This window comes from Manis pentadactyla, chromosome 2 (genome assembly GCF_030020395.1).
Source record: "Manis pentadactyla isolate mManPen7 chromosome 2, mManPen7.hap1, whole genome shotgun sequence".
NCBI classification, from domain to species: domain Eukaryota; kingdom Metazoa; phylum Chordata; class Mammalia; order Pholidota; family Manidae; genus Manis; species Manis pentadactyla.
This window is the reverse complement of record NC_080020.1, coordinates 124,117,420-124,144,752: the sequence shown is the minus strand read 5'-3', so window position 1 is coordinate 124,144,752 and position 27,333 is coordinate 124,117,420. Positions and strand designations below refer to the sequence as shown.

Genomic DNA, 27,333 nt, shown 5'->3' with positions numbered 1-27,333 from the left:
GCACAGGGAAAGGAATGGCGAGGGAGACAGGGCACAGGAGAGGTCAAGGGTGGGTCCTCACATTCCATGTTAGAAAGACGGGGACTCCTTTCATAGACAACAGAGAGCCAATGTTGGCTCTAGGCAGGGAAGTGACAAGGTTCAATTTACATTTTACAAAGTTGACAGCTGGGGAAACTTGGAGTGAAAGAGAAAAGACGAATGGAAGTCACAATATTGCAGATGTCACTGAGATTTGGCAACAATAAGGGTCTGAGGTTCAGAGAGAAACAGCGAATGTACAGATGCGATGACACAGGTGAGGAATAAGGAGGCAAAGCTGGAAGCACGGTACAGGGAGGAAGTGGTCGGGGGCTTATCACCGTTGGGGAAGGCTCTCAGGTTCCAAACACGCATGCTCGGGAAAATGGTAGGTTTACAAATATATTTTAGCTTAGTTGACTCATAAATTGTAAGTTATTGTTTGTTCTTGAATAGTAAATATTCTTACCAATTGTATATGTGTAAAGTCTAATGTGAACTGAAAGTATTATGACTTTCCAAATGTTGGCTTAATGTTTCTGAGAAAACACATTAAGAATTCAAACCAAGAACATAACAAAATGTGTTGGCGCAACTTGGTTGAAACTAAATTTCAGTGTAGTTTCTGTTTTTTTGAACCTGTAAATGTTAGTTGATGGGAAAACTCCCATTTCCTTTATGCTTTTGACAACACATATTTATTTATTTATTCCCTCTTTTTGCTGGCCAGTTTCCTAGGCATTGAGGATTACAGGTGGATTAATCATAGCCCCTGTGATGGTATGTCAACCTGTTTCTTGAATGTGTACAACTTAGAATAAGAAGCTAATAATTATTTTGTTATTACTAGAGATTAAAGCCAGGCTTGTTCAGGTCATTGCTACTTTGATTTTCTTTTCTATGTATGTATACAAATTTATTTAAGGTGCCAGATTTGTTACACATGTTCTTGGGGAGATCCCAGTTTGTACAATTGTTCATGTAGTTGTTTTCCAGGAACAAAATCCATGTGGACTGCTAACTGGACCAGCCGACTCCACCACACCCTTCCACTGCAGGCAATGAATAAGAACACTGGTGCAGTTCCACTTACCGGATGAGTGACAGCCTACACAAGGTGTTATTTAAGAATGACTCCTACAGATGGAATTGATGTAGGATTATAGTCTTCTAATTTTTCTATTAAGAAGAGCTCAACAGGTGGAAGTGATGAAGGATATATTTTTCTTGGTTGAAATACCCCAGACATTCTCACAAGAGTTAGAATCTGGGGATAAAAATGAGGGTTCTAAAATGAAAGCCTAGGATGGAATCGGGAGTCATGTCTCTGACCCTTCAAGGGAGCTGAGCCCTGGTCTCTGTGGCAGAAGAACTGGTTGAATGCAGTCTGGTTGGGAAGAGCAAGCTGACTCCTGGCCAATGACAGTGGGAGTTAACAGAGATGACACATTCAGGTACCAGGCCTGTCGGTTTGGAAGCTGACACAATGCCTAGCATGGAATTTACACCTTCTGTGTCCTACTCCCTGTCATTAGTTCTCTTTGTGGAAGAAACGAAAAAAAAGACCTTACCACTTGGTCTGCATGTGCTGGGTGGCCTCAGTGAAGAGCCCAAGCTCAAGCTGGAAGTAAAAAGTAATAAAGGGAAGGAGAGTGTTCTTTCCCTGTAGCCGTAACTGTGTGAGGAACGGAGACCAGGTCAGGGGACCGGGCTGCTTGAAGGAGCTGCCATCTCCCAAGAGACCTCAGCAGTAGTGGTTTCATCTGGCAGAAGGCAGGAGGTCAGATGGGGAAACAAAGAAATCTTGTTCCTAAAGGCATGGGAGAGCGCTTTGGGGGCCTCCACGAGTACCCAGGGGAGCCTTTGAGTGGCTCAGGTGCAGCAATCAAGGCAGTCGGTCCTGCACCATCATAAAGGCGGTACTTGATGAAAATATGGTCCAATTTTATTATTCCAGGCCTCGACATTTGAGTTGTCTTTAGTCTCAATAAAAGTTAATTTTCCCTACTCTGGGTAAACAGTAACTTTCTTAGATGGAAATTATTAGAGATTCTGTGGAGCAAGGTGCAACCTGAATCAGGGACAAAGATTCTGATAACCCTGAAACCTAGAGAGGTTGAGTAATACATCAGCATGCCAGTGAAATATGGGGACCCGCGCCTTCCAGTTAATGTAATGACAATTACATCCACAGTGGCAGCGTGCTTGCTACCAGCCATGCCCTTTGCTGAGCATATTTATTATGGCATCTCAGTACTGAAAAACCTCTGAGATCATGAATATTATCTGTATTATTCCAGGGAAAGAAACCTGGGCCTTAAAAAGTAAAGAAAATTGCCTGGAGCTGCACAAGTAGTAAGAGGTGGAGTCAGGTTGAAATTTCAATTATGTTGAATGCAAAGCCACTCTTTTCAACCCTTACAACTCCCCACATTTCAGCTGCCCTGGATGTGCTTCCAGGTGACCCCATGGGGGTTGGGACAGGCAAAGGAAAAACAATTATTATTTTTGCTTTGAGCAATCACTGTTCATCAGGTACTCTGAGAGGTGCTTTGTCACACTTTATATCATTTCATTCTCGAAACAATCAATGAGGAAATATTAAAACGTGCATTTTTTTCCTTTTAAATACAAAGGAGCAAAGAGCCCGCTGACTCTCACTCTATTGCCACCAAATTTGTTTTCTATGAGGATTCCTCTTCCACGATCCTCTGCAAAACAGAGCATGTTCTGGCAGTTTCTCTCCCTTACTTTTTTGTTCCTGAATTTAGCTCAACACAAGGGAATAAAAGCCTGGGGATAAATGCTTGATCTTTCTTCGGTGGGATCTCGCTCGCTCTCTGACACTCTCTCTCTCTCTCTCTCTCATACACACACATTCACACATGCTTTCTGTGTTAACGTGTTAGTAATAACAAAAAATAAGTATTCATTCATACTGATCATGATTTAACTGTAGATGTCAAGTGGAATTAAATGAGTATAAATAAGAACATGATGCATCTCACTTTACACATCATGTTACACATATACTGTGGAAAGAATATGTGAATATGTATGTACATGCATATATATTTGTGTGTGTATATGAATTAATACAAGTACATATATGCACATGTATACTTTCATTCATTTTGGAGAGAAACATTAGCATTTTTCTACTGCTATCTACAGTGTTCCATTGCAAGTAGCATCTTGTAGGCAGACCACATACATAGTCACTTGAATTGACCTTAAGTAGGTGGAAGATTTTACACAGCTTTCAAAATCCCCTTACTCGTTCCCATAAAAATGGATACCTGCAAAGGAAATAAGGGAATTTACTCTACCATGCAAATCAGGGCCAGAGTATTCTGGAAGCATCCTCAGCCTAGTTTAGGCTTCTCTGAACCCTTCTCCTGTTGCCTCTGTTCTTGCTCTGTCTCTCAAGTACCTGTGTGTTTGGGATACCCTGTAGTTTCCTGCCGGTTCTTCTCTCCCTTTGGTTGTCTCCTGTGATAGATCTTTCTACCAAACCTTAGTGCTCAGAGCGGTTCAGCCCCATTTTCTTAATGCCAACCAATGAAATATATCATGATAAGAAATTAATTGGTGAGAAACTGCTAGTTGCATTTCTTACACAAGGGCTTTTATTGCTCCAGCTTAAAGGATGGAAATAATATTGGGAAATGTAGGTTTGACAAGAGTTCCAGGGAGATGCTCAGGAAGATCGTTTCAGGAGCATTACTATTATTCTGTTTAGGCAATTCTTCTGTTTTACTCTAAGTTGGCTTTTATTGCTTTTTACAAGGTCATGTATTGGTAAAGTGTCCTTATTGCAGTGTCTTCAGAAATCATGATGTTATTGTTACTTTTTTCTAAAATTCATCTGTACGGTAAAATGTTTGAAGCAATTATTTCACTTCTGCTTCAAACTCTCTCAGGATAGTCTTCTACACAAAATCATTACCTTTAAAATTTATAAAGTATCAAAACAAGTATGGATTTTGGGTTTGTAAATCTTTTTTTTGCAGAGAATTCTCTCACACATCTTCATTTCTTATGTGTCTGTGCACAATTTGAAAATTGTGCTCTTCACTTGAAAATTGGTGGAACAAAATTCATTATGATAAAAATAACTGAATAAAGTAAATATTATTTCCTCCACAATAAAATTCAGTCTCAATCTCATTTGAAAAGAAAAAAAGATTATTTATTTAGAATTACAACAAAGTTCTTAGCCAGCTATGTAGCATAGATGTTTTAATTATTTAAATATCTTACTATCTGTGTCAGTCTGCCTATCTACTTACCTATCTGTCTTTCTAATCTCCATGTAACCACCATCCACATGCTGAAACCCAGCACCTCAGAATATTTCCTTTTGTACCTCTTCTCAGGCGATGCTCCCATAATGTTGGCTAGGTGAATGATGCTATAACATTTTATTGTTCTTATTGTACTTTCATTTTATATAACTGCTACAAGGTTGAAACTAGGCTTCAAATGCATCTTGCACACCAAACCAGCATCTTTTATGAACAGAGTAATAGATGAAAGTTATGCTACCTTACAATTTATTTAAAGAAAAATATAACAAGCAGGCATTTCTGACATTCTTCAATACTTTTATTTTTATGTACGAATCATAACTAATGCCAAAAGAGCATAATGCCTAACAAATGGCTTCTGCTATTTAACTTCTATCTAGCAACCTAAATGCCAAGCTTGTTTCACCTGCATGTGTTTTTACGCTCTTGTCAGATTTATCTAAGCAGCTCCAAGCCTTATGGAAATTCTACTTTTTATTACTACCTTACTTTAACAACTCTGCAATATCTAGCAAGTAGTTTATATACAAAACACAAGGCTGAGTTGTGAAGATATCTTTTACTTTCATTGTTAGTGGCTCCATGTGGACAAAAATGATTTTAATTCTAGAATTTCCTCTTGGAATGCAAAACCTATAAGACATTTCAAGGAGCGTAACACTAGCAGGGTCACTCACTTTACCAGCCTTCAAGGTTGTAAAATCCAATCCTGAGAAGTTTCCTGCAAAGCAGTAGATAGGAAACTGGGGGCTAGTTTTTGTTTTTGGTGTGGGTTAAAGGAAAGAGAGTGGATGGTCTTCCAGTAACCTCAAACTGAAATGTGTCCAAAGGGGGACGCTGGTGAGCTGCATGAGCCTAGACATCCATTGCACAGGAAGCGACAAAGTCCTGAGGGTGCAGAGCCTGGGTCCCACTGGTAAGTCAGTGGTATTCATAAGGAAACAGCATTTAATTTTCCCAGTCAGGTTCCTCTGGAGATGGAATGTACTACTTTGGGAAGCAAAACAGTTTTAAGTTTATTGCTTCTATGCAAACCAGTCACCAAGCTTCTTCAGCAGGATAATATTACAACAGATGCACAGAGGCCAGTAAGGAGGCTCTATGTCCATAGTGTGTAGCTACTTGGTCATGAGGGGTAGATAAGCCAGCTTGTGAAAATTAAACCAAGATCTAGAGGAGAGAGGGGGATGGGAAAGGGCTGGCCGCCTTATAAATTGGTAGGTTGATCAAGACCAAGGGTAACATGAACCGTCATTACGAAACAAGCTTTGCTTCTTCAGAGAAATCAGAGTGACATTTGTGTTACTCTGCCTAAAAGGTTTTGTGTTAACTTTGCACTCACTGCTGCTAACTCTGCGTTGGATTTTTCTTCCTTATGTCTGAAGACTAGAGCATGAGTGATTCCACCCTTTTTTTCTAAAATGTCTTAAACACAAAATGGTTTAGCATTCAGTAGACAAAAAAAAAAATCCTAATGTCTAATTATAAGAGTAGATACAGAATTCTGTGATATTAAACCTGTTTATTCTTTTTTTTCCGACTATTTCTCTTTTATCTAAATTTTATGTTTCTTCTTAGACACTAGTCAAAACATTTATCTTGGTATTATGTTTCTCTCTGCTTTTCAGATGTTTGCCTTCGGGGGCACTGATAAATAACATTATATTAGGTGTATCTGCATTAAAAATCACTTCTTTTCCTGACAAGCTATTTACACTGTCATTTGTGCCTTGTGAAGGCTTTTAGAAAAATCCAGAGACCTAGACCCAGATGACCCAAACTGTGGTTTCTGCAAGGATTGCAATTTCTTTCTGAGGATTATGGTTCCAGGGAAGGCAGCTTCTAAATATCTGTGAGAGAAATACTTCCCAGAATTAATGCTGTTGTTTACTCTATATTGATTTTTAGAGTATTTTACTTCATCCCATATAAAGGACAAGTAATAAACTACAGTTTAATTATGGTAATATTAAATATAGCAATGCAATCATTCCTGAAACATGAGACATCAAAGAATATTCAGGATGTGCTTTTTGACTAGTGATTTTCAAGGATAGCCAATTTCTACTACTTGTTCTGCCAATTATTTTCCTCTGAAAATCAAAAAAGTCCAAGAATAAGAATTAGTGTAGTTTCCCTGGGGTAAATATCATTGAGTTATGAAATAAGAAACATTAAGAGTGGTACTTTTAGAGAGAATGGACTGTCAAGTTAAAATATGCATGCCCATTGATCACAAATGGGTGAGAAATGTCACCCAGTTATTACACAGAATAGCACTGATTGAAAATAGATGACCTTTACCAGACGTGTGTGAACAATTTTTACCGTTCATTAAAGGATAAGATATCTACATAGTGCATAAGGTGGATAAGATGTAACACATTAAACAAATTTCAGTGGTTCAGGCATGGCAAATTTTTGAATGAATCTACCTGTTACCATATTTTTGTGTTTTTTGACATTTCATAAAGGTGACATGGAGGAGCAAAATTCTATTCAGAACAGCAGGCATTTAACTGTCCAAGTGGAAAGAAGCAGCTTATGAATAAATGATTGTTCTTGAATTCAGAGACTGGAATTAACTGTCCATTTGTAGAAGGATTCATGTATGTTAGCATTTGTCACTGGGAATCCAGTAGTGTATAAGACAGGCATAGAGAGCCTGCAATCATAAGGTATCTAATACAGCATTATTAAAAGATACAATTAGTTCTGTGGTTGGGGTGGAAGGGGCATGAAATATGTAATGGAAACTGATTGGAGGGACATTATCACTAGATTGGTAAGGACCAAAACCTATTTGGATGAAGTAGTCAAGAGATCTAGCCAGGCAGAGAGTCAAGTGAATATGACAGGCAGCAAACAGGAAATGTCAGGGATAAGGAACCAAAAGATGGCTGAGAAATAAATCACTGGAGCTTAAGCAAGACTAGAGAGGATGCAGCATCCAGACCTTGCAAGCAAATTATGCCTCATGAAGGTTTGAATTATATCCTAAAAGAGAGGGGCACACTGCAAGGGGAGCCTTGCACACAGGAGTAACGTGATCAAGGTTGCATTTAGTGAAGTCAATCTTCTGGCAGTAGAGAGCATTATTTTTGTCAAGAGAAATAATATGATATAGAGACTCTAAGTAATGGATGAAGGTGTTGTGAAATTTTGGGGTCACACTGGAAAATCCATGTGAGAGAGATTTAGAAGGCAGAATAGAAAAGCCCAGATGTTGACTGAATGTGTAAGGTGTGAGGAGTGGTAAGGCTAGACTTTTAACAGCCCACTGACTAGATTATGGTGCCATAGGCTGAAATAGACAAGAGAGGTTGAGTGGAAAGGTTTGGGGGTTAAGACTGGAAGATATTTTGATCCCTCTCTTCCTCCCTCCATTCTGTGCCTCCTTCCCTGTTTCTTTCCTTCCTATAACATTTAAGTACTAGCTATATGCTAAAAAACTCATATAGGTGCTGAGGCTTCAGCAGTGAACAAAATAAGGTTTTTTGTCTTCACAGAGCTTATGGTCCCATGGGATAACTCATAAGTGTTAATAAGTGTTAATATCAGATGATGCTGAGGAGAAACAAAGGGAGTGATATTTTGGGTAGAATGGCAAGAAAAAACTGAGTAAATGGCATTCCCCATTTAACTTCAGCTGCAGTGAACAACAACTAGAACAAAGTACTGCACAACAGAGGCAGAATTTCTGCCAAATGGAGTAAACACCTATTATTGTACTTCTGGAATGAAAGGCTCAAAATGTTATCTTCCTAAGAATGTGAGTAACATTGAATTTGAATAGTTCACTTTGAGGTTGATTATCCAGCAAGAATAGAGGCAAAAATGTGGGCTTTTCTGTTAGTCATAGTCAGGAGGTAGGAGAATGGGGACACTTTTCCATGTCAATATTAGCAGATCTGGCCATCCAGTCTGCCATTTTCCCTAAACTCTGAAACTGAAATAGATTTGTTACCTAATCATTCAACAGAGTCCCTGAAAAGTTACATATGGGTACAAACCTGGCCAAACTTGTGCTCATTCAATCTCTTTTTTGGTTCCAAGTCCTACATCTGAGTTTTTATGTATGTTTTTTAGAGTGTCTTACTCTCTCTCCCTTCAGCCCTACCAGAAACACATTTTCTCTCCTATTATATTTTACTGGGATCAACATTTTTCCTGGGTTGAAGTTCAAATGCCTTATGCAGACAAATGTGAAACTGTCCCTTCTTTCACAAACAACATTCCACTGTCATGCCATGCTAAACTAGTGTGGTCAAGGAGGGTGTCAAGAACTCTTATCATATCTATGTGGCTTTGCACACAGTATGACTTTTATTAGAAGCTTATGATCTCTTCTGTCTAAATTCAAGCTTTCCTTCACTTTATAATTCAAGAAACTTCTCAGACATATATCTCATGGTCCTTCAAAATTATGTCAGGAGCTACTCTTTGTGCATTAATAACACTCTGTACAACATGTCTTCTGTGAACAACAAATGGTAAAATGGTAATGTACCTGCTCTTTCTCTATCCACTCCCCCACCAACAGGCAGAGTACATTATGCATAGGAACTAGGGCTTTCAAACAAGTGTCCTTAGCATCTTGCAGGGTCCCTGACACTTAACAGGTGCAATAATTACTCAGTGAATTAAGTGGATGAATGTAAGCCCTTGAGAAATGTTCTTGAATCTTACACAGTTCAAGCTAGAGTAAAACCATTGTTACTTAGAAGCTTGCCTTACTCCTAACACACAGACCATGGAATTAATTGATTAGCTTGGAATACCCATTCATTCTTTGTTCAATAGATATTTTCTGGAATCTACTGTATACCAGGCATTATTGTAGGCACCAGTTGCAGCTATGAATAAAAACAAAACAAAACAAAAACCCTGCCTTCATGGAGCTACATTCTAAAATCTAATGGAAGTGGGGAGACAAATAATCAAATAAATTAAAAAGTGTATGGTTAGTGTCCTGTTAAGCATTCTAAAAGAAAAAAAAGTCTGGAAGAGTAATAAGAAGTGACAGGTTTATAATTTTTAAAATGATAACATAATTATTCAAGATGATTGTCTATATTAATGAAAAGTGGTATTTCCCTTAATGTTTAGCAGATTTTAGCAATAACAAGGAAATGTGGCCATTGGAAATAGGAAAAGAGAAAAGGTTAAACAGAGGAGAGAGCTGAAATCAGTATCTTTGCCATTTAGTTTTACGGGAGAAGAACAAAATTGAACTGCTAAATATTGAAGCCTTAGGACTGCATTCTGGGGGTGTCTGCAAAGTCAGCACTTGCTGAGAAGTTTTGAACTCTGATAGGAGGTGGTGCTAAAGCGAAAAATTCCTCCACACTGGGAAGAGCGAAGAATTATATGTGTTAGCGATATTCACCTAAATACATTGCTTTCTAAAATATCCAATGATTACATTTTGAGAGTAGTTAAGTGGGAATCAATAATATATTTTTAAAGAATGTTTTTCCATTTTGACCTGGCTCAGAATTTCCCATCTCTCTTCTTCAATGGGAAGAGCTTCTTGAGTTTTATCAACCTTTGACACCAGTGAGATGGTCTGTAAATCATGTCCTAACGTGGATCCTTGAACATTTATTCACCTTTGTATCAACCACAGGGCCAGAATGAGAACAGCATTTCTCATTGACTAGCAGTATGGGGATCCCTGGGAGGTTGTCAGAAATGCAGAATCTCAGATCACACTCCAGAACCATCGAACAAGGGCCTCAAATCATTTGCTTGTCCATTCAAGTACAGAGTTGCTGGGTCCACAGCAGCCATCCTCAAGCTGGCCTGAATATTATAATTACCTTGGAAATTGTTAAAATATTATAAAGTAGACAATATTCATAAAATTCTGATCTTATCAGAATAACCTGCATAATGTCTTGAAATTATGATTCCTGGGTCCTTTCTCAGACGTACTAAATCAGTAGTCCACGTACAAGGTCTAAGAATCTGCTGCTTTAAGACACATACCCATTGATTCCTATATATAACAAAATAAAAGAATGTACGGCTTGGAGGATGGAAAATAATAAATTCCATTGCAGAAAATAGTTTCACTATGCTTATTACTTGAATCAATTGAATAAATATATAAAATTTGAAATGTTTCTGCCTATACATATACATATTTATATACAGTAATTGATAACTCTTCAAGATTTATAATTAGAGGATTTAAATCTTATAGTAAAATATGGATGAGTTAGTGGATAACAGTGAGTAAACTTGAATCAATCTGGAAATAGACATTATCTTCAAGATATTTTAAAAATATTCCACCAAATATTTATTATGCTCATAATAAAAAGTCATGCAACATGAATTAGTTTCTCTTCTAAACAAGGAGTCAACAAACTTTTTCTGTAAAAGATAAAAGAGCAAATATTTTTAGCTCTGCAGGATCTACAATCTCTTTGTGATCAACTATTCAACTTTGATTTGGGATACAAATTGCCATTAACAAAATTAGGAGACTTTTCAATGAACTGTCTATTGCATTACTTTCTCTCAAGAAAAATCCAGTCATCTGAACCAATCCAATAGAAAAAATTCTATGTTCCTAAATGCAAATGCAGTAATATAAACACAGTGTCAGGAAGTGGTTTCAGGAGCCGCTGGTAAGTTCCAAGTGTGTATTGTTGCTAAGGAGAGAGTGTTCCTAATTTTCTCTGCTTGATAAGGTGAGGGACTAATAACAAGGTTTCTTGTTTATACTAACAACTATCATTTCCTGAGCACCTAAGCAATAGGTATGTTTTATCAATTATCTCTTTTATTTCACACAACACTGCTGTGAGGTTGGTACTCCCATTAGCTCCATTTAAAAAATCATAAAAACAGTATTTAGACACCTTAACTAATTTACCCAAGGTCACAGAGCTAGCAAGTGTCTACCATGGTATTTGAACCCAGGTAGCTGAACCCAAAACCTGTACTCATAGTCTACTACACATTTCTGCCTTATCCATTTTCTACTGAGACAATGACTACATGAATATGTATGATGTTGAGCCAATTATAATATCTTAGTTTGTAAGAAACACAGATGTGCTCAGCATGAGTTGGTAAATGGGCCTGAAACCACAGCGAAAAATGTGGAAAACAGAGAAAAGTCTCGCCACTGCTCAGCATGTCTGGAATAACACCCGCAATAACACAGCCTTGTTGCCCCTCTGCTAGTGAATAATCTTCCTTCCTGTGCTCAGCCATTATGGTAAGTTGGAAAATTTCTCTCTTCTAATTGACCTAAAGAAATTAACCTCTTTTATGGCCTTCCTACCAACCTCATGCTATCAGTTTATTCGTGGCTTCTGCAGACTCTAATCTCTGTTTTTCAATGTCTGTTCCTGCCCACTAACTGTTGGTTATCCACATTTCATGTTTAAAGTCATTTAGTCAGATATTTGTGATCTAGCAGAGAGCATCCTCTGTTGGCATGGTTCTTTTGTAAGACCACATGGTGGCCAATGGCCATTTAGAGATGGCTGTCTTACGCTTCACTTCTGGTCAAATCTGCTGTGTCCAGTGGGGCCCTGCCACAGGGTCTTCTGTCTGGATGGGGACGCCTAAACATTGTGGACACTCAGCTTAACAAGCTCCCCTGAAATACTGCTTTATATAGATCATGGAATAGTAATAAAAGGGGTGATCTAGATATACTTTATTTTCCTATTATTCTTGTACACAACAAGGATAAGACAATAGCTTACCATAAAACCTAGAGAATGGAAAGTAAGCTGGCTGGTGGTTGGAGATTATACATATACATTTCTTTATCATCTTTCTATTTATTATTGAATCTATTATTCACAGAATCTGCTATAATATTATTCTTTAAAATGTGTGTAAACATGTTGGAGCATAATAAGTGATCATATTTCATATGCAACCTAATTTCTAGTTACCATCTCTGTATGTACTTAGAAATTACAGTTAATCATATTAGATTTTCCACATCAATCCTAACTTTATAACATCTCTCCCTTTTTATCATAGACTGGACCAAATTTTGGTTTAGATAATATTGTCACAATATCAACCAGATTAACTATAAAAAAACCTCAGTGTACATAAGGGAAGGTTTATATAAAGTCAGTAGAGCAAATAAACTTCTGTATATTGAAGTTTGTTCTTTTTCTTTTTTGTCCACTTTCCAACATTGAATTCCAACTGTTAGTTTCTTTATCTTTTCTAATATTGTAGATGTCTTTTGCCATGAACATGAATTCTCCTTAACTTCCTTTTAATCTCATTTCAATATAAGTGGCATTGAATTTATATCCCTACTTTATATTTGATTTTTATCCTGAGAGCATGTCTACCTCTGTTGGAAAGATGTGTATATTACAGATAGTAAATTTCAGTTCTGATCATCCATATAGTAGAGTGCTTCTTCTGTCAGTAGTAATCAGAATCAGCTTGATGCAAAGACTTGAGCACTAAGCTCTTTCAGAGCCTAAAGAACAAATTATATGCTTGTTTCAAACACTGGTGGCTATGGAATTTACAAAATCATTTCTTTTGAGTAAGCAAGATTAGACTATTCTGAAGGTAATATAATTAAGATGTGCTGTCTTAAAATATTCATTAAGTGTCATGTTAAATATTGGAAAAGGTCACCATACATGAGGTGATAAAAAAAAAATGTAGCATAAAGATTAGGAGCTTTAAACACAGCCTGATCTGAGTTTGAATCAGAAGTCCACTAACAACGATACACCCTTGACCCAGTTACATATCCTCTCCCAGCCTGCATCTCCTGATTGGGAAATTGGAGTAAGTAACCTCAATTTTATCATTTTGACTTAATGATTATATATATAATCATATAGACAAAGTTTATACATCAGCTGTATGGCATATAAGAAATATGTTACCATCAATAGATGAATAGATAAAGAAGAGGTGGTACATATACACAATGGAATACTATTCAGCCATAAGAAAGAAACAAATCCTACCATTTGCAACAACATGGATGCAGTTGGAGGATATTATGCTCAGTGAAATAAGCCAGGCAGAGAAAGACAAATACCAGATGATTTCCCTCATTTGTGGAGTATAACAACGAACGAAAACTGAAGGAACAAAACAGCAGCAGACTCACAGACTCCAAGAAGGGACTGGCAGTTACCAAAGGGGAGGGGTGGGGGAGGGCAGGTCAGGAGGGAAGGAGATGGGGATTGAGGGGTATTATGTTTAGTACTCATGGTGTGAGGGGTCACGGGGAAAACAGTGTAGCACAGAGAAGGCAAATAGTGACTCTGTGGCATCTTACTACACTGATGGACAGCGACTGCAATGGGGTATTGGGGGGGGTGAATTGATAATATGGGTAAATGTAGTAACCACATTGTTTTTTCATGTCAAACCTTCATAAGAGTGTATATCAATAATAACTTCGTAAAAAATTTAAAAAAAAAAGAAACATGTTAAACACTATCTCTCCCCATTTTCTTTTATTAAAAATACCACATACTGAGGAGCATGTTATAAGTCTTGGCTGAGTTTTATAAAGTTTTAAAAGACTCTGGTTTGAATTTTGAAACTGCCTACTTTAAGTGAAGTCATCTTATAAGATGTTTTCTGAACTCATGGAAGAAATATAATACTGTCGTATGAATGAAAAATCTAGAGGTAAGGTGAAACCTGGATAATAGAATAAATAAATAAATAAAAGAAGTTTGATTGAGGAGGCAGGGGTTACCTAAAATAAACAGCTCCTGATTCTCAATTGTACCCAAGATTTTCTCCAGTCCCTTTTTAGCCTGTATAATCCAAATTAAGACAAAAACTACAATGGCAAAACCCCTTAAAAGACTTCAGGTATATCTTTTTGAATAAGAACTGCAGTTGCCTTCATTTCAAAACAAAACTATCTCACTCTACACTAAACACGTCCTTCAGTGGTCAGATAGATCAAGTGAAAGCATCTGATAAAAGTTCACTAGGGAGGAAACTCCCAGCAACTCTGAGCTTGGCACAAGGAATAGTCTTTAACACAGAAATATTTCAAGCAATGTACCATTGTGTTACTAGGAAATGTGGTCCTGTTTGGTTAATGCTGCCTCTTCCTATTTATCAATATCGCTTACAAAAAAAAAAAAAAGAAGCCTACAACTCAGTGATGGTAACTGTAGGCAGCACACTTCTGTCAGATACCTTTGAATCAGCTGAGAAATCACCTCCCCACAGAAAAGAGACTGAAGTGTCAGTGTGACAGGGGCAGATGGCTGTCCCCAGGCTTGGGCTAAAGACAGACAGACAACTAGCATGGGTATCCTAAAAAATATTTTATTCCTGTGGGGGAACAATAACATTCACGTAGGCCTTAAAAAGTCCTCCAGAGAATTTCAGAAAGATAGCCAATTAATATAAACTGGGCTCTCATATCTTTGTAAAATGTCCCATCTCAGGATACCCATAGAAGGAAAGGTAGAATCATTATTTCAAGAAATATGAGGGCTCATTCTAAAATGTTCACTTAAGATGCCATTATAAATCTTTACACAAAAGCAGCTAGATTTTTATGTTGGGATTTAGCATAAGATCAGTTATTGAAATTCAATTTGTGTACTATAGTGACATGTACTAATATTTTAAGTAATGTTTGCTTCATTATTTGAAAATCATTTTGAAGTGTAAGTACTATATTATAACAAGGTAAGTGGTTACTATTATTGGCTAACATGCTTAGGGTGCTGATCCATCAATCACATACAATTAAAGTGATAGAGTTATTTTACTATTCTTGATTATGTGGAAATTTAGGGCTGAAACCATCAGACTATATTCATATGTGCAAAGTAAGGGACTAGAGAAAGCTCAGGTAATTAAACCTAACTTTGGAATAAAGTTGCCTCCAATCTCTCTAGATATTTTTAATAAACTTATAGGGAAAATAGGTTTAAAAGAAATAATATGGACCAACTTATTTAAATTACCCAGATAACTGCCTACACTATGTAGAATTCAAGCTTAACCTCAATTCACTCTACTTCGATAACAAAGAGCAACCTTTCCATAAACACTTAAACTTAATCTCCTACTAAAGAATTATCCTTTCAAAATCAAGCATTTTAGGGAGAAGTTGATTTTTCCTTACTTTCCTTTTTATTCATCTATCTCAAAAAAGAAATCCCTCCCTTGTATAAGAACTATAAATCATGTCAGTGGCTTATTCTTTTCAGTTCATTTTTCCTAACAACTACATGAAAAACTTTATCATTTAAATTTTAATTTCTCAATGGGCCCTAATAGAATATTCAGGGGGTTAGTCCTAAATCCTTACACACAGTGGGAGCTCAGGAACAATGTTAAAGTAGAAAGCTGCACAAAATCTCAACTCTCATTTGCAAATTTTCTTTCCATCTAATTGAACTTCAGAGCTTTTAGACTCAGAGATTTTAGCATATGACATCAACAAAACACTTCAATCAAAATCAAGTTACTTTACTGCTGCACAGTCCTCTAGATTATTTAAAAGGTAAAATAAGAAATTAACTCTCTTTTCATATTTCTTTTATTTTCTTTCGAAGCCAGGCAGAATTCTTAAATTTCAAAAGAAATTGCCCTGAAATTTCATTATCCCCAATGCCAGTTTTGATTTTAGGACACTTGCTTACAAACGAAGGCTTTTCTTGATATAAACAGTCACTTGCTGCAGTGCAGAATGTCAGTTTAGCCAGTTAGAACTTTGGATGCAGTCACCCAGATGGAGTGGCGCTTACCTTAATTGAAATATTCTCTGTGAACGAGGTGAGAAATCAGTCGAATCAACCGTGAACGGGGTGGGGAGATCGAAGTTTTCAATCAACACTCTCCAAGTAGCTGCATGCTGCGCTTCTTTTTCTTGTTTATGTTGAGCCCCTCACTGTCTACAAGGACAAAAAGATAAGCTGAAATCCTCAGAGGTTCTAGTGAGTAAATGAGAACTAAGCGATGTTTCTTAAAGGGAGATCCTCCGTGAGCACGCTGCGTTTGGTGTCTCCCTAACTGCTGTGATAGGCTCCTGTCAGGTCCCTGGAGCTGGGCGATAATCATTGACCTGATTAGCAGGGAACACTCCCTGTGTGCAGGCGACTCAGGCGGAGGAGTGGAGGGTCTCCAGGGAACTGGAAAAGGCACCGAGTCCACTTGGGGATCTTGTCTTTTCCAGCCTGCTGGATGAACTACAACTACGACTATAATTTGCAAGGAGATTAGCCACCGTGTTAAGCCAACAAAGGGCTTAAACAAATGTGCCTTATCCTGCTGTTTTGCAAGGTGCATTCGTGTCAGATATCAGGTGTAGTGAAACAATTAATAGACTGATAGAGCTGATTTGTAAGAAAAGCCTAAGGCTGAAAATGTTTAAAGACAAAAGGGATTCTGCACATGTCTTTGTCCCAAGCCTGGGACAGACTTCAACCTTTGTCTCAGTAAAATGAATTAAAAGGTTTATCACAGCCCTCCAGATTGCAGTTCTGATTTATAAAAAAGAAGTATTCATATTAAATAAGCATGTTGGCAGTTTCTTACAGACATAAGGCATGGAGAAGAGAGCATGGCTTGTGTGGTTTTTCAAGTAGAATTTTAAGTTAGCATCACATTTACAAAAATGTTAGCCTTATACTATCAATCTGAGAAACATGGGAGAATACAACATTATACCTAACTGAATGATCTCTTCTTTCATCTGTTGAAATACTGATTTTCTAAAACAAAAGTCTGAAGCAAGGGTACAAAAGGATTCAAAATGTCAAACATTTTAAATGGAGTTGTGCACCCTTTAACAACCCGTCGCAACCCACCCACTGACCACCTGAGAAACTCTTCAAAATCTCTGACTTTAAAAGTTACCAGTTCCCCAAAGAGATCTGATTCTCTCACGTAACTAAATGCAGAAACCTCAAATGGCTAGTTTTTGATAGCTCTCACTTTCATAGGATAAAATTATTCCAATAACATAAAAAGAACAGATGAAAAAAGTCATTTGCATGTCTGGAGGGTGAGAAAAATCTCATTGCCAGAGAGAACACTGACAAATGTCCTCTCACAGTGATGCTGTGTGCCATGGTCAGCATTCCTGTTTTTCTAAGCAGATCTCACTTGGGACATATGGCATTCCCTTGGTTTGTGTGTGTGTGTGTGTGTGTGTGTGTGTGTGTGTGTGTGTGTGTGTGTGACAGGTCATTTACCTTGTAATATTTTAATATTTACATATATCTTAGGAACACCTCAACTTTTTGATAAAAGGATGCACAAAACAATAATTTGTTTGCCTTCTATGTTCCCAAGCAAATTTAAAAGAAAAGTATTTCATTAAAATACAAGATCTTTGATGGACTTCTTAGACCAGGTGAAACTTCAGTGTAACGGAGTTATTTTAATAGGGCAGACACTTAAAGGTAAAAAAAAGATCCACCAGTCAGAAACTCCAGGAGGAGGGCCAGTCCCCGTCTCCTGCAGGGGAGGGCTCCTGCTCCCTCAGCTGGTGGAAGGTGAGGGCTGAAGGTGCAGAAATTCAGCCAGTACACATCAGGAGAGGGAGAGGATCTTATCCTCTGTTAAGCTGGAAGCCCATTATCCCATCACAGACTGACATTAGAGTGTTCTAGTAGAGAAGAGGCTGCTTAAATCAAAACTGATGTACATACACATAAATTGTAAATAAATAGTAAACAGGAAAGGTAAATGATAATTTCTTCTGCAAAGATCCTGACTGGCTGTTAACACACCAGTTGATAAATGAAAACTGGATGGAGCCAATGGTTCTGACGTTGAGTTGTTCAGGCCATGAAGGCACTCTGTTTTCATATGGGCCTCAGTCTCCTTCTGGGGATCTTAAACAGTGACCTCTTTTTAAAACTTTTTAAGCCTTACATCTGTGCTTATTTTCTTGAACCCTGTCCACTAGCAATTATCATCCCCAACTAACACAAGTGCTCTCTATATTAAGCCAACTTAGTGGCATAGGAGATAGTTTCTATCTGGAAAGCCCTGACTGCATATGATCACATTTATATTTCCAAATAACCAGCCTTGTTCTCATAGGATGCAAGAGTCCTTCACTCTAAATATTTTTTACAGAGGATGAGTGACTCTGCATTTTTTTTTGTAGCCTGTATTAAAAAAAAACAGTTGATTTTACATAGATGTCCACTCCTGAGGAATAAAGCAAAATACTACTATTTTGGATGTGGAGAGGATACAGTAGCAATAATTATAGGTACTGTATATTGAATGCTTGCTATCTGTTGATGCTTTGCATGCACACTAGCTGTAGCTATTGTCCATGAAATCCTTAGAACAACTCTATTAATAAGCAAGCATTATAATCTTTTAAAAAAAATTTATTAAGATAAGGCTCTGAGAAGTTATGTAAATTTACCAATGCCACACAGCCAGTACAGAGCAAACCCAGAATTAAAACTGTAAAATCTTCATTCTTAGAAATTCCCAAACATTAAAGCCATTAAAATACCTGTTTCTAAAAGATAAGGAGAATTGTCTTGTTTTAATGACTTGCAAAACACATTTTTTGCATCCTTATAAAAGCTGTTTTGTGCCTGATAAAATAGCAGAAGTGTTTAGCTACAACAAATAGTTCAATATAGTTTAACAGAAAATGAAATTCAACAATAGAAACTTTAACCTTAAAAGTGAACTCAATCTTGAACTTCCAAATGATGTAATTTCATTAGCAAAAATTGGCCAATTACAAAATATTTTCTTTTACAATTCATTCTCCCTCTTCCTCAAAAATGGTAATTATTGTTTTAAAAATGACCCTAATTTAGTGCACAGCATCTCAAGAATACTTAATAAAAATATATTAAGCCAAATTTTGATGATTTCTGATATTTTAGTGCTCTAAGAAAAGTAATGTAATGCCAAAGCTCAAAAGAACTATGGAGCTGAAAAATTCATTTCTCGTTTGTTCAAGCTTTATCTGAAAGTCTCTTAAACCTTGCATGAATCCCACCATTCATATGGTCTGTTGAAATTCTCAGACACATTTAAACCCTTAAAGAGAAATGTTGTCACCATGCTTTTCCAGGGCTCCTAATAAAAATTCTACCAAAAAAGAAATGATGATAACTCAAATTAATTCAGCCTTTAAACTTTGCCAAGAAATTTCCCACCTATTATTTCATTTGATTCTTACAGGAATCTTTTGAAATAGGTTACAATAAGTATTTTACTCAAATTTTAGTGATGGGAAATTAGGAATTAAAAGAAAAAATTAGTATCCTTTGCTGTTAGATACTTAGAGAAATCTGATGTCTTCACTTACAGGCAAGGTGTATTGCCCTCCACCATGTCTAGCAAATATGTTTGTTTGAGTAATGTTGTAGTCAGTAATGTAACTGGATATCTACATGGAAGCCACTCTATTTTTTTTTTTTCATCTGTTTGGGTTTGTTCTGAAGAGCTAGAATTGTGATTTTGATGTGATGAAGGAAAAATTACTCTGAGCTGGTAGGAAGCTTGTGATTTATAGATATAGGAATTCCTCCACTTAGATTTCTCATAGACTTTTCTTGATCTTGACTCATATTAAGACAATTGCTTAGATGTTGGTCATATGATTCCTATATGAATTTGGTCTTGCTTCTCTGTGAACTTCAGATTCAAATATTACCTCTCTTCACCTTTTTGTGATGATTTATCAGGAGAGAGGAAATTCCAGAACACTACTGCTGATTGTTTTAAATATGCAAAAAAAAATGAAGAGCAGCCTAACAAAGTAATAACACATTGATCTTTCAGCAGCAGTAGCTAGTTAATACTAAGATGGGAATGTTTGCTGAATGCTAATAGATTCTCATATATTATAAATATTTTTGTTTATGTACAAGTCATGGGCATGGAAAGGCTGAATTTACCAGCCTTTAAGGTCAACTTTTCACAATTTTGAGGCTAGCTTCACTCACATATATGCATGAATCTGAGACACTATGAAATTCTGGAAATAAAGCCAGACTAGATATCAGAAAGCTGGGGTTATATTTACTTAAACTCTGGCATTAACTAGCTTTATAAACCTTGGCCATTTTAAAACCTTCCAGTTAATAATTTCTTTGGAAAATGTGAGCAAATTAGGCTATATATCTTTAATCTGAGATCTGAGTTAACTACGAAATTATGTTATCTATTTGGCTAAAAAACTGTGATATCCTCTCTACTTAATTCAGAAACAATAAGGCAGCCAAGAAGAAAAGGTTGCATATGAATACACGTTTTCATCACTCTCCCATTCTGCCCTTAACAGTTTTATTTTATTCTATAAAGTGAATTAGGGGAATAATATTCAGTTTTCATAGTTCAAATAACTTAAGAATCAGTCAGGACTCACTGACTTGAAATTGGCATGGAATAAATGAAAACATTTGCTAAGGTCAAGAATATTATTTAATATCTTTTAAAGTAACTATAGTGCATTCCTTTTAAAGGACATAGTTGTTATATTGCATCTGGAATGGATCCTTAGCCTTTTTCCTTTTTGCCCTGGTCACTTAAAAATTAAAGGTGGATTAACTAAAATGATTGAGAATTAACTTAAACTACAAAGCATAATTGTAAAATGGACATATAATATTAATATATTTTGCATTTCTTAAAACTGTATTTCTACTTTAGTAGGCAGTTATTTTAAAGTAACAGAAAAGCATGGTACATAATTAAAAGAAGAAATGGCTGTCCGTAGAAACATGATTGTTTGACATTTTATCCCTTTCCTATTAGATCAGATTTATTCTGTTTCATATCCTTTAGACATAATTATTAAGTGAAAAAAAATGAAATAATATATACAACTTTAAGAATATTAAATTCAATTTATATTAAATTCACTTAAAGCTACTGAAAATTAGTGAGGTCTCGATTTAGGCTGATAAAATCCAAACCATACACACTTTTTGCAATGATTATAATATGTCATTAAACAAATATACATAAAATACTATTTGAAGAGCAATATTAAAAAAGGGTGTATGCGTTTATTTCTTATTGAGTTATATTCATCCATAATAATATTAATATTAAATCAATTTGATGTTCACTAAAAATTTCTAGGACAAAAGAAATCCTAATTTAAATGGACCTATTCATTTGAATCTGCACAACTATATGTTTTATTGTTTAAAGTCATTTCCACTACCTTACATCTATTTATGTAATAAAAATTAAAAAGATAAATGCCCTAACAATACCAAGTATTGGCAATGATGTGGACTATCTGTAACTCCCCTATATAGCTCATGGGAATATAAAAGGGTACAATCCAATTTTGGTAGTTTCTTACTAAGTTAAGCATACACCTATTGTGCAATGTAGCTATCTCACTCCAAAGTATTTACCTCAAGGAAGACAAAGCATGTGCCCATTCAACAGTGTATGCAAATAACTGCCTTTTTTCATAACAGCAAAAAACTGGAAACAATTCAAATGTCTGTTGACATGTGCATGAATAAACTTTGGTATATTGATGCAATGAAATACTAGGAATTAAAGAAACAAATGACTTACACCTTCAAAAACTGAACTACAGGATGATTATGCTAAATGAAAAAAAGCCATACACAAACAAGTAACTAGGATATAATGCCATTTTTGTGACATTAGAAAACAAGGCAACTAAACCTAGTAATACAAGGCAGACAAGTGGATGCAACAAGGGAATGCAAAGGGATGATGAGAATGTTTAGTATCTTGTTGATGGGGTGGTTTACAGGTATGTATATATCTGTCAAAACTCATGTAATTTGCACTTGAAGTATGTGGAATTTATTTGATATGTCATACTTCAAAAAATTGCAAAAGTACACACCATCCTCATTTTTTCTTTAATAACACATTACCACAATTATGCACGTTCATGCAATATTATTTCCATAATAAGATAACAACCTGCATGCCTTGAGCTTTATTTCTTATTTTCTAAAGAAACCATATTGAAGATGGAATAAAATCACCCACTTTATATTTCTAATGGGTTCTTATATTGTGCAGAGAATTTCTCATTGAATCAAAGTTTAAGACAACCTTAAACTTAATGTCCTAGTACCTATCCAGATGATAGTTCAGTAAAATTTTACATAGGGAAATAAAGTGCCATTCCAGTTCAAACAATGACCACTGTGAAATGCTTAATTATTTCTTGATACACATATATCATTGTCTATTTGGTTCTAACTACTCTTTAATATATACTGAAATCTTACCATAGCAAATCTTCAGCATCTACAGCAGGTGACTCTGTATTACAGAAAACTAATTGATCTTTCCCAGGCTCTAACTGCATTTGACAGATCTTATGATGAAAATACTTTATATAGTATAATCAAGTTGATATTGTTACAGAGCATCATCAAGTTGATATCGTTACAGAGCAGCCCTCAAAGCCCTCTAACTCTAATTTACTAAAGTGCACTTTTCGATGGGTTTCATGGTGACACTATTAACTTCTCAATGCCATGTTTCATTGTACCCTCAGTTACACTGTTATATGTACTTTCCTCTCATGTCAACTTGTTCTTTTTTACACTAGGCCAGTCAATAATTTGCTGTCACAACATAAAGAACAGGTGACTTCTATCTGCTTTGCTAACTCTGTTTTCCTTATTAAAACTATTTAAACTCTCCACTATAATACATGGTTTTAACATATCCCAGCCTGGTAGTGACTATTCTGAAATAACACTTTTACTATCATGTACATCAAATACATCGAATTAAGTTTTTGTAATAATGGTGCTGTAGTAAAAACTAGTGATTAAAATAGCAGGAAAATTGGGGGCTGACTCACTGGGATGAAAACAACACAGCAACATGGCAATAGAAAACAATAATTGCGAATCTTTGGGCTAATTGCTTAAACCATATTTGCCTCAATTTTCTCAGATAAAAAAATATAAAATAGTACGAAATGAGTTTATGGATATGCAGGGATAAGATATGAGTCAGTAGATATGCAGCACCAAAAATAAGGTAACTTAACAAAAAAAGGGTTCAGTAAATATCAGCAACTGTTTTTTAGTTTAACAGGCAATGAATGCACTTTGCAAACCCCAAATAAAACTTTGTTTTTAATTGTAATAATTATGTCAAATTGAATGTAGGCTAAATATATGTCATAATATTGTTTATGTTGTGAATCCTGAGGAAACATTCCCAGTAAACATGTTAAATAAAACTATATCATTCCATTTTTATCAAGAATGTTACATAGAATAATGCATTGCTGGTGGACATGTAATATGCTCCCGTATCTCTAAGAAAATATTGCACATTATGTCATCATAATAGTAACTGTAAACACTAATGTATTGATTAGATATGAATATTTGTAAGTGAATGCATCATTAACATATTCTATCAATGTATTTTTACATGGAAATGTTTTCACAGTTTTTATAGAAAAAGGCAGATTTTAATATAAAATAAGTCTATTTATATATTTATCTTAAAGAAAGGTTATACATCAGGAGAAACTGAAAATTATTTATTGACTGACATTGGAGTTTTGGTAGGTTAACTCACAATGCCTATTTGTAAAAAGTATAAGCTAGAGAAAATGAAGAAAAAGGATAATCCTTAATATATTTTATTTATCCCTTCCTCTTCCAATTCTTTTCTGCTTTTCATTTGTCTATGTAAATAGAGGGAAGGGGAAGCTACAACTAGATAATTTTATGCATTTAGGGTTAACTTTTTTAAATCAAAGAGATACATGATTTCTTATAGAGTGAATGCTGATTTTCTCATAGATGAGTTTCAAATGATTGGCAGTTGTGTTAACTGAAAAAATTCAGTACTAAGTCCTTATGGTTGAAGTGGTATTTGCTATATTCTCATTTTCACTCACTCCATTGTTTTTCATCAAGAATGGGTGAAAAATCAAGAAAACAGAATCCAGTCCCACAGAGCAACAGATTAGCTGCTGTGTACAAGTGTGGCTTCTAGGAAGAAGGCTAAGTCAGAAAAAAATCTAAGTATTCTAGTATTAGGCAAAATCCTGCCCAAGATTTTGTGTAATCTTCTGCTTTCTACTGTTTAATGAGCTCTGGAAGGGTCTTTGTTTGCACTGGAGGAGTGGAATCTGAGATTTACACAGGGCAATGGAGTAGAAATAGAGACTATTTTCTTCTGTTTAGTTTCTAATTTTTTCCAACTTTCTATTACAAAATTTCAGACAAATAAAAAAGTAAATAGTATTGGATAGACACCTATGTTCCCATCACCCAGCTTCATCATTTAGCTGTTCGTGGCCTACTTTGTTTTCTTTACTTTATCTCACTCTTCCCTCACTTCTTCTTGAATACATTTGAAGCAAATCCTAGACATTATATTATTCTATCTGTAAATACTTCCATGTGCTGTGCAAAAGATAGGAACTCTTTTTTTAGTGCAACATATCCACAATATCATTATTACAGGACATTTTCTTCTCCAGTGACTTTAAGTGACTAATGCTAATGGGCCTATCTGGACATTTTAGTGTAGCTTACAGTATTTCAGCATTTGGACTGCATTTACATTCCCTTTACTAGTATATCGATATTATTTTATTGCAATCATCATACAGAGGTTAGTTGTCCAATAATACCTTAAACTTGTTTCCAGAACCTACTACCCCCCACTTTCCAGCATGTCCTATTGATAGTGGTTAAGAACATCTAAAGATATATTACTTATTATAAATAATATAATAATTGACATGTCACTTAATTGGTCAGGAAAACCTCAATAGTCCCCAGTTGCTTATTGAATAAAATCTGAATTTCTTGCTTATAATTAGAAATTCTCCTTGATCTGCCTATAAAGTGACCTCCACCATCTCAAAGATGAAAACTGATCTCTTTAATTTTAATTGTTATCAGAATATAATACCTGAGTCTCTAGGTTTTTATTCTTGGGGTTTGTCTTTTTTCCAAAGTTCAACATAAGTGTTTATGTAAAAGGAACTATACAACTTGATGGCTCTCATAGTGTTTAACTGTTAAGTATCAGATACAACGTAGACACTTAGTAAATATTTACTGAGTACACAGGATAATGCCTTATTGAACAAAATATTGGTTTTCTGTAGCTGGCAAATGTTTACCTGCTACATCATTTTACTATTCTGTTTAAAACCATTGCAGACAAGTCTTTAGGGAATTAGATTTCCAGATGTGTCTGCCATGCATGGGAATATGAAACATGACCACGATTCATCACACCAGAACTGTTTCATTCAGGCCAGTTCTCTCAAAGGGGCTACAAAGCAAGGACCATTTACCTTTATCACAGAGTGTTATTTTTCTTATGTAAAGACCAAGAGTTAAGTCTTGATTTCTAAAGGAGAATATACTAATTATTTTAAGGTGCCTTTTTATGTTAGCCTATTTCATAATGGTAAACCAACTTTACAGTTTAATTGTATGTTTTTAAGTTTGAGTATGTACATTTTTGCACTTAAAATTTTTTTATTTCCTAAAATTGTCATTTTAAGTTTTTTTTTTATTTCACTAATTTTAGAATCAGTGTTATGGATATGAAACTATTAGCATAATATATGAACTAATAAACATTCAATGAGAAAATTAATGTTTCACAATTTAAATATTCATTAATAATTAAGACATACAGTTTATTTTATTAATGACAGGACAGTTGTACTTGGAGTTAGTTGCAAAATGATGGATTGTGGTAAATCTAAGTTGTTATACTCTGCTTTGACTAGGTTTAATTAAGAAAGAAATTCAGGTAATTATGAAACACTCTAAAGCAAGAGGCAATAGCAATTAACTTAAATACATAAGCATTCTTAATAAGGACAACAGAAGTAACCCTGTTATAAATAACATAAAGTAATTCTAACTATTCCAGAATTATTACAATGCCAACTTGGTTTTCTCTCCAATACTTATGTTTAATAGAAGTCTATGATCCTTGTTCTAATGAACTCTGATTGCTTTCAAAGTGAGCAATTTGATGGAAAAATTCAGGCTTTTCTGAAATGAGTTTTGACATATCCTTGAATGAACATCTTAACTAAGGAACTCTGTGAAGACAACTTGCTTTGGATTATGTATTCAATTTAGTCCATTTTAGAAGAACTAGGGAAATAGGTTGGTTCAAGGTCATAAGTTTGTTAAAATGCTCATGTTTTAGGGGTGAATACTTAATGCTTGGCACGTCTGAAGTTTGGTGGATACAGATGAGCCCTGAAGCCATCTGATTTGAGGATATCCCTTGAGTTGCCCTAAACTGAAAGTTGACACAATCTCTTGAGACTATAGAAGGCATCAGGAAAAACAGGATTTTAGTAGTCTAAGTCAAATACTTGTGCTTGATTTAGTAGAGAAAGGTCATCTTTATGAGGGCTTTCTGCTGGTATGTTTCTCCAAGCAAGCGTGAGAATGCTGCTGTACCAGTGGGCCATGTGACCTGGGATACAACAGGGGACATACACTAGGAGTTCATTCTTAGGCTTTATGTTAGGCCTCCACACTATTGCTGTTACTCCAGCAACCGACATTTGTGACATTTGCACAGGAAAGGGGGAATTCTTATAATAGGACTCTGTCCTAACCTATTTGGAATTCAGGGTTGGGTCTCAGCACACTCATACAGTATATATGACAGCCCCTCTGCATTTCAGGACTACTGGGAGGAGTTTAAGTTGGAAGAAAGGCAGACCCTCAAGTTAGTGTGAGAGGGGCTATGAAAACATATTGAACTTATGAAAGTTGGCCCAAGAGGCAATATCCTGGCAATAAAAGATGCAGTGCCTGAATTGCTTTGCTACTTCAGGTTCAGGTGTTTTATAGGCAATTGAACCACAAAGAGGATCAATCCCATAAGACACACATTCCAGAAGAAACAATTACTCTCAGGAAATTTGTCCTCCCAATGGGCAAAGGGAGGCAGATTTCCACTGGAGAAGCAGATGAGAACTAATCAAGGACACAGGGATCTGCCAACAGCTGCTTCCTAGCAGGACCTCACTCTT

The 27,333-nt window shown here is 35.8% G+C and overlaps 1 protein-coding gene across 2 annotated transcripts in view; it reads right to left on the bottom strand.

The window, feature by feature from the left end:
- CDH12 (cadherin 12) overlaps positions 1-27,333 on the bottom strand; it is a 996,051-nt gene that overhangs the window by 376,274 nt on the left and 592,444 nt on the right. For both annotated transcript variants that reach the window (XM_036896727.2, XM_036896726.2), the window contains exon 3: positions 16,082-16,228. The gene's annotated coding sequence lies outside the window, so the exon portion shown is untranslated. The remainder of the gene's footprint in view (positions 1-16,081; positions 16,229-27,333) is intronic.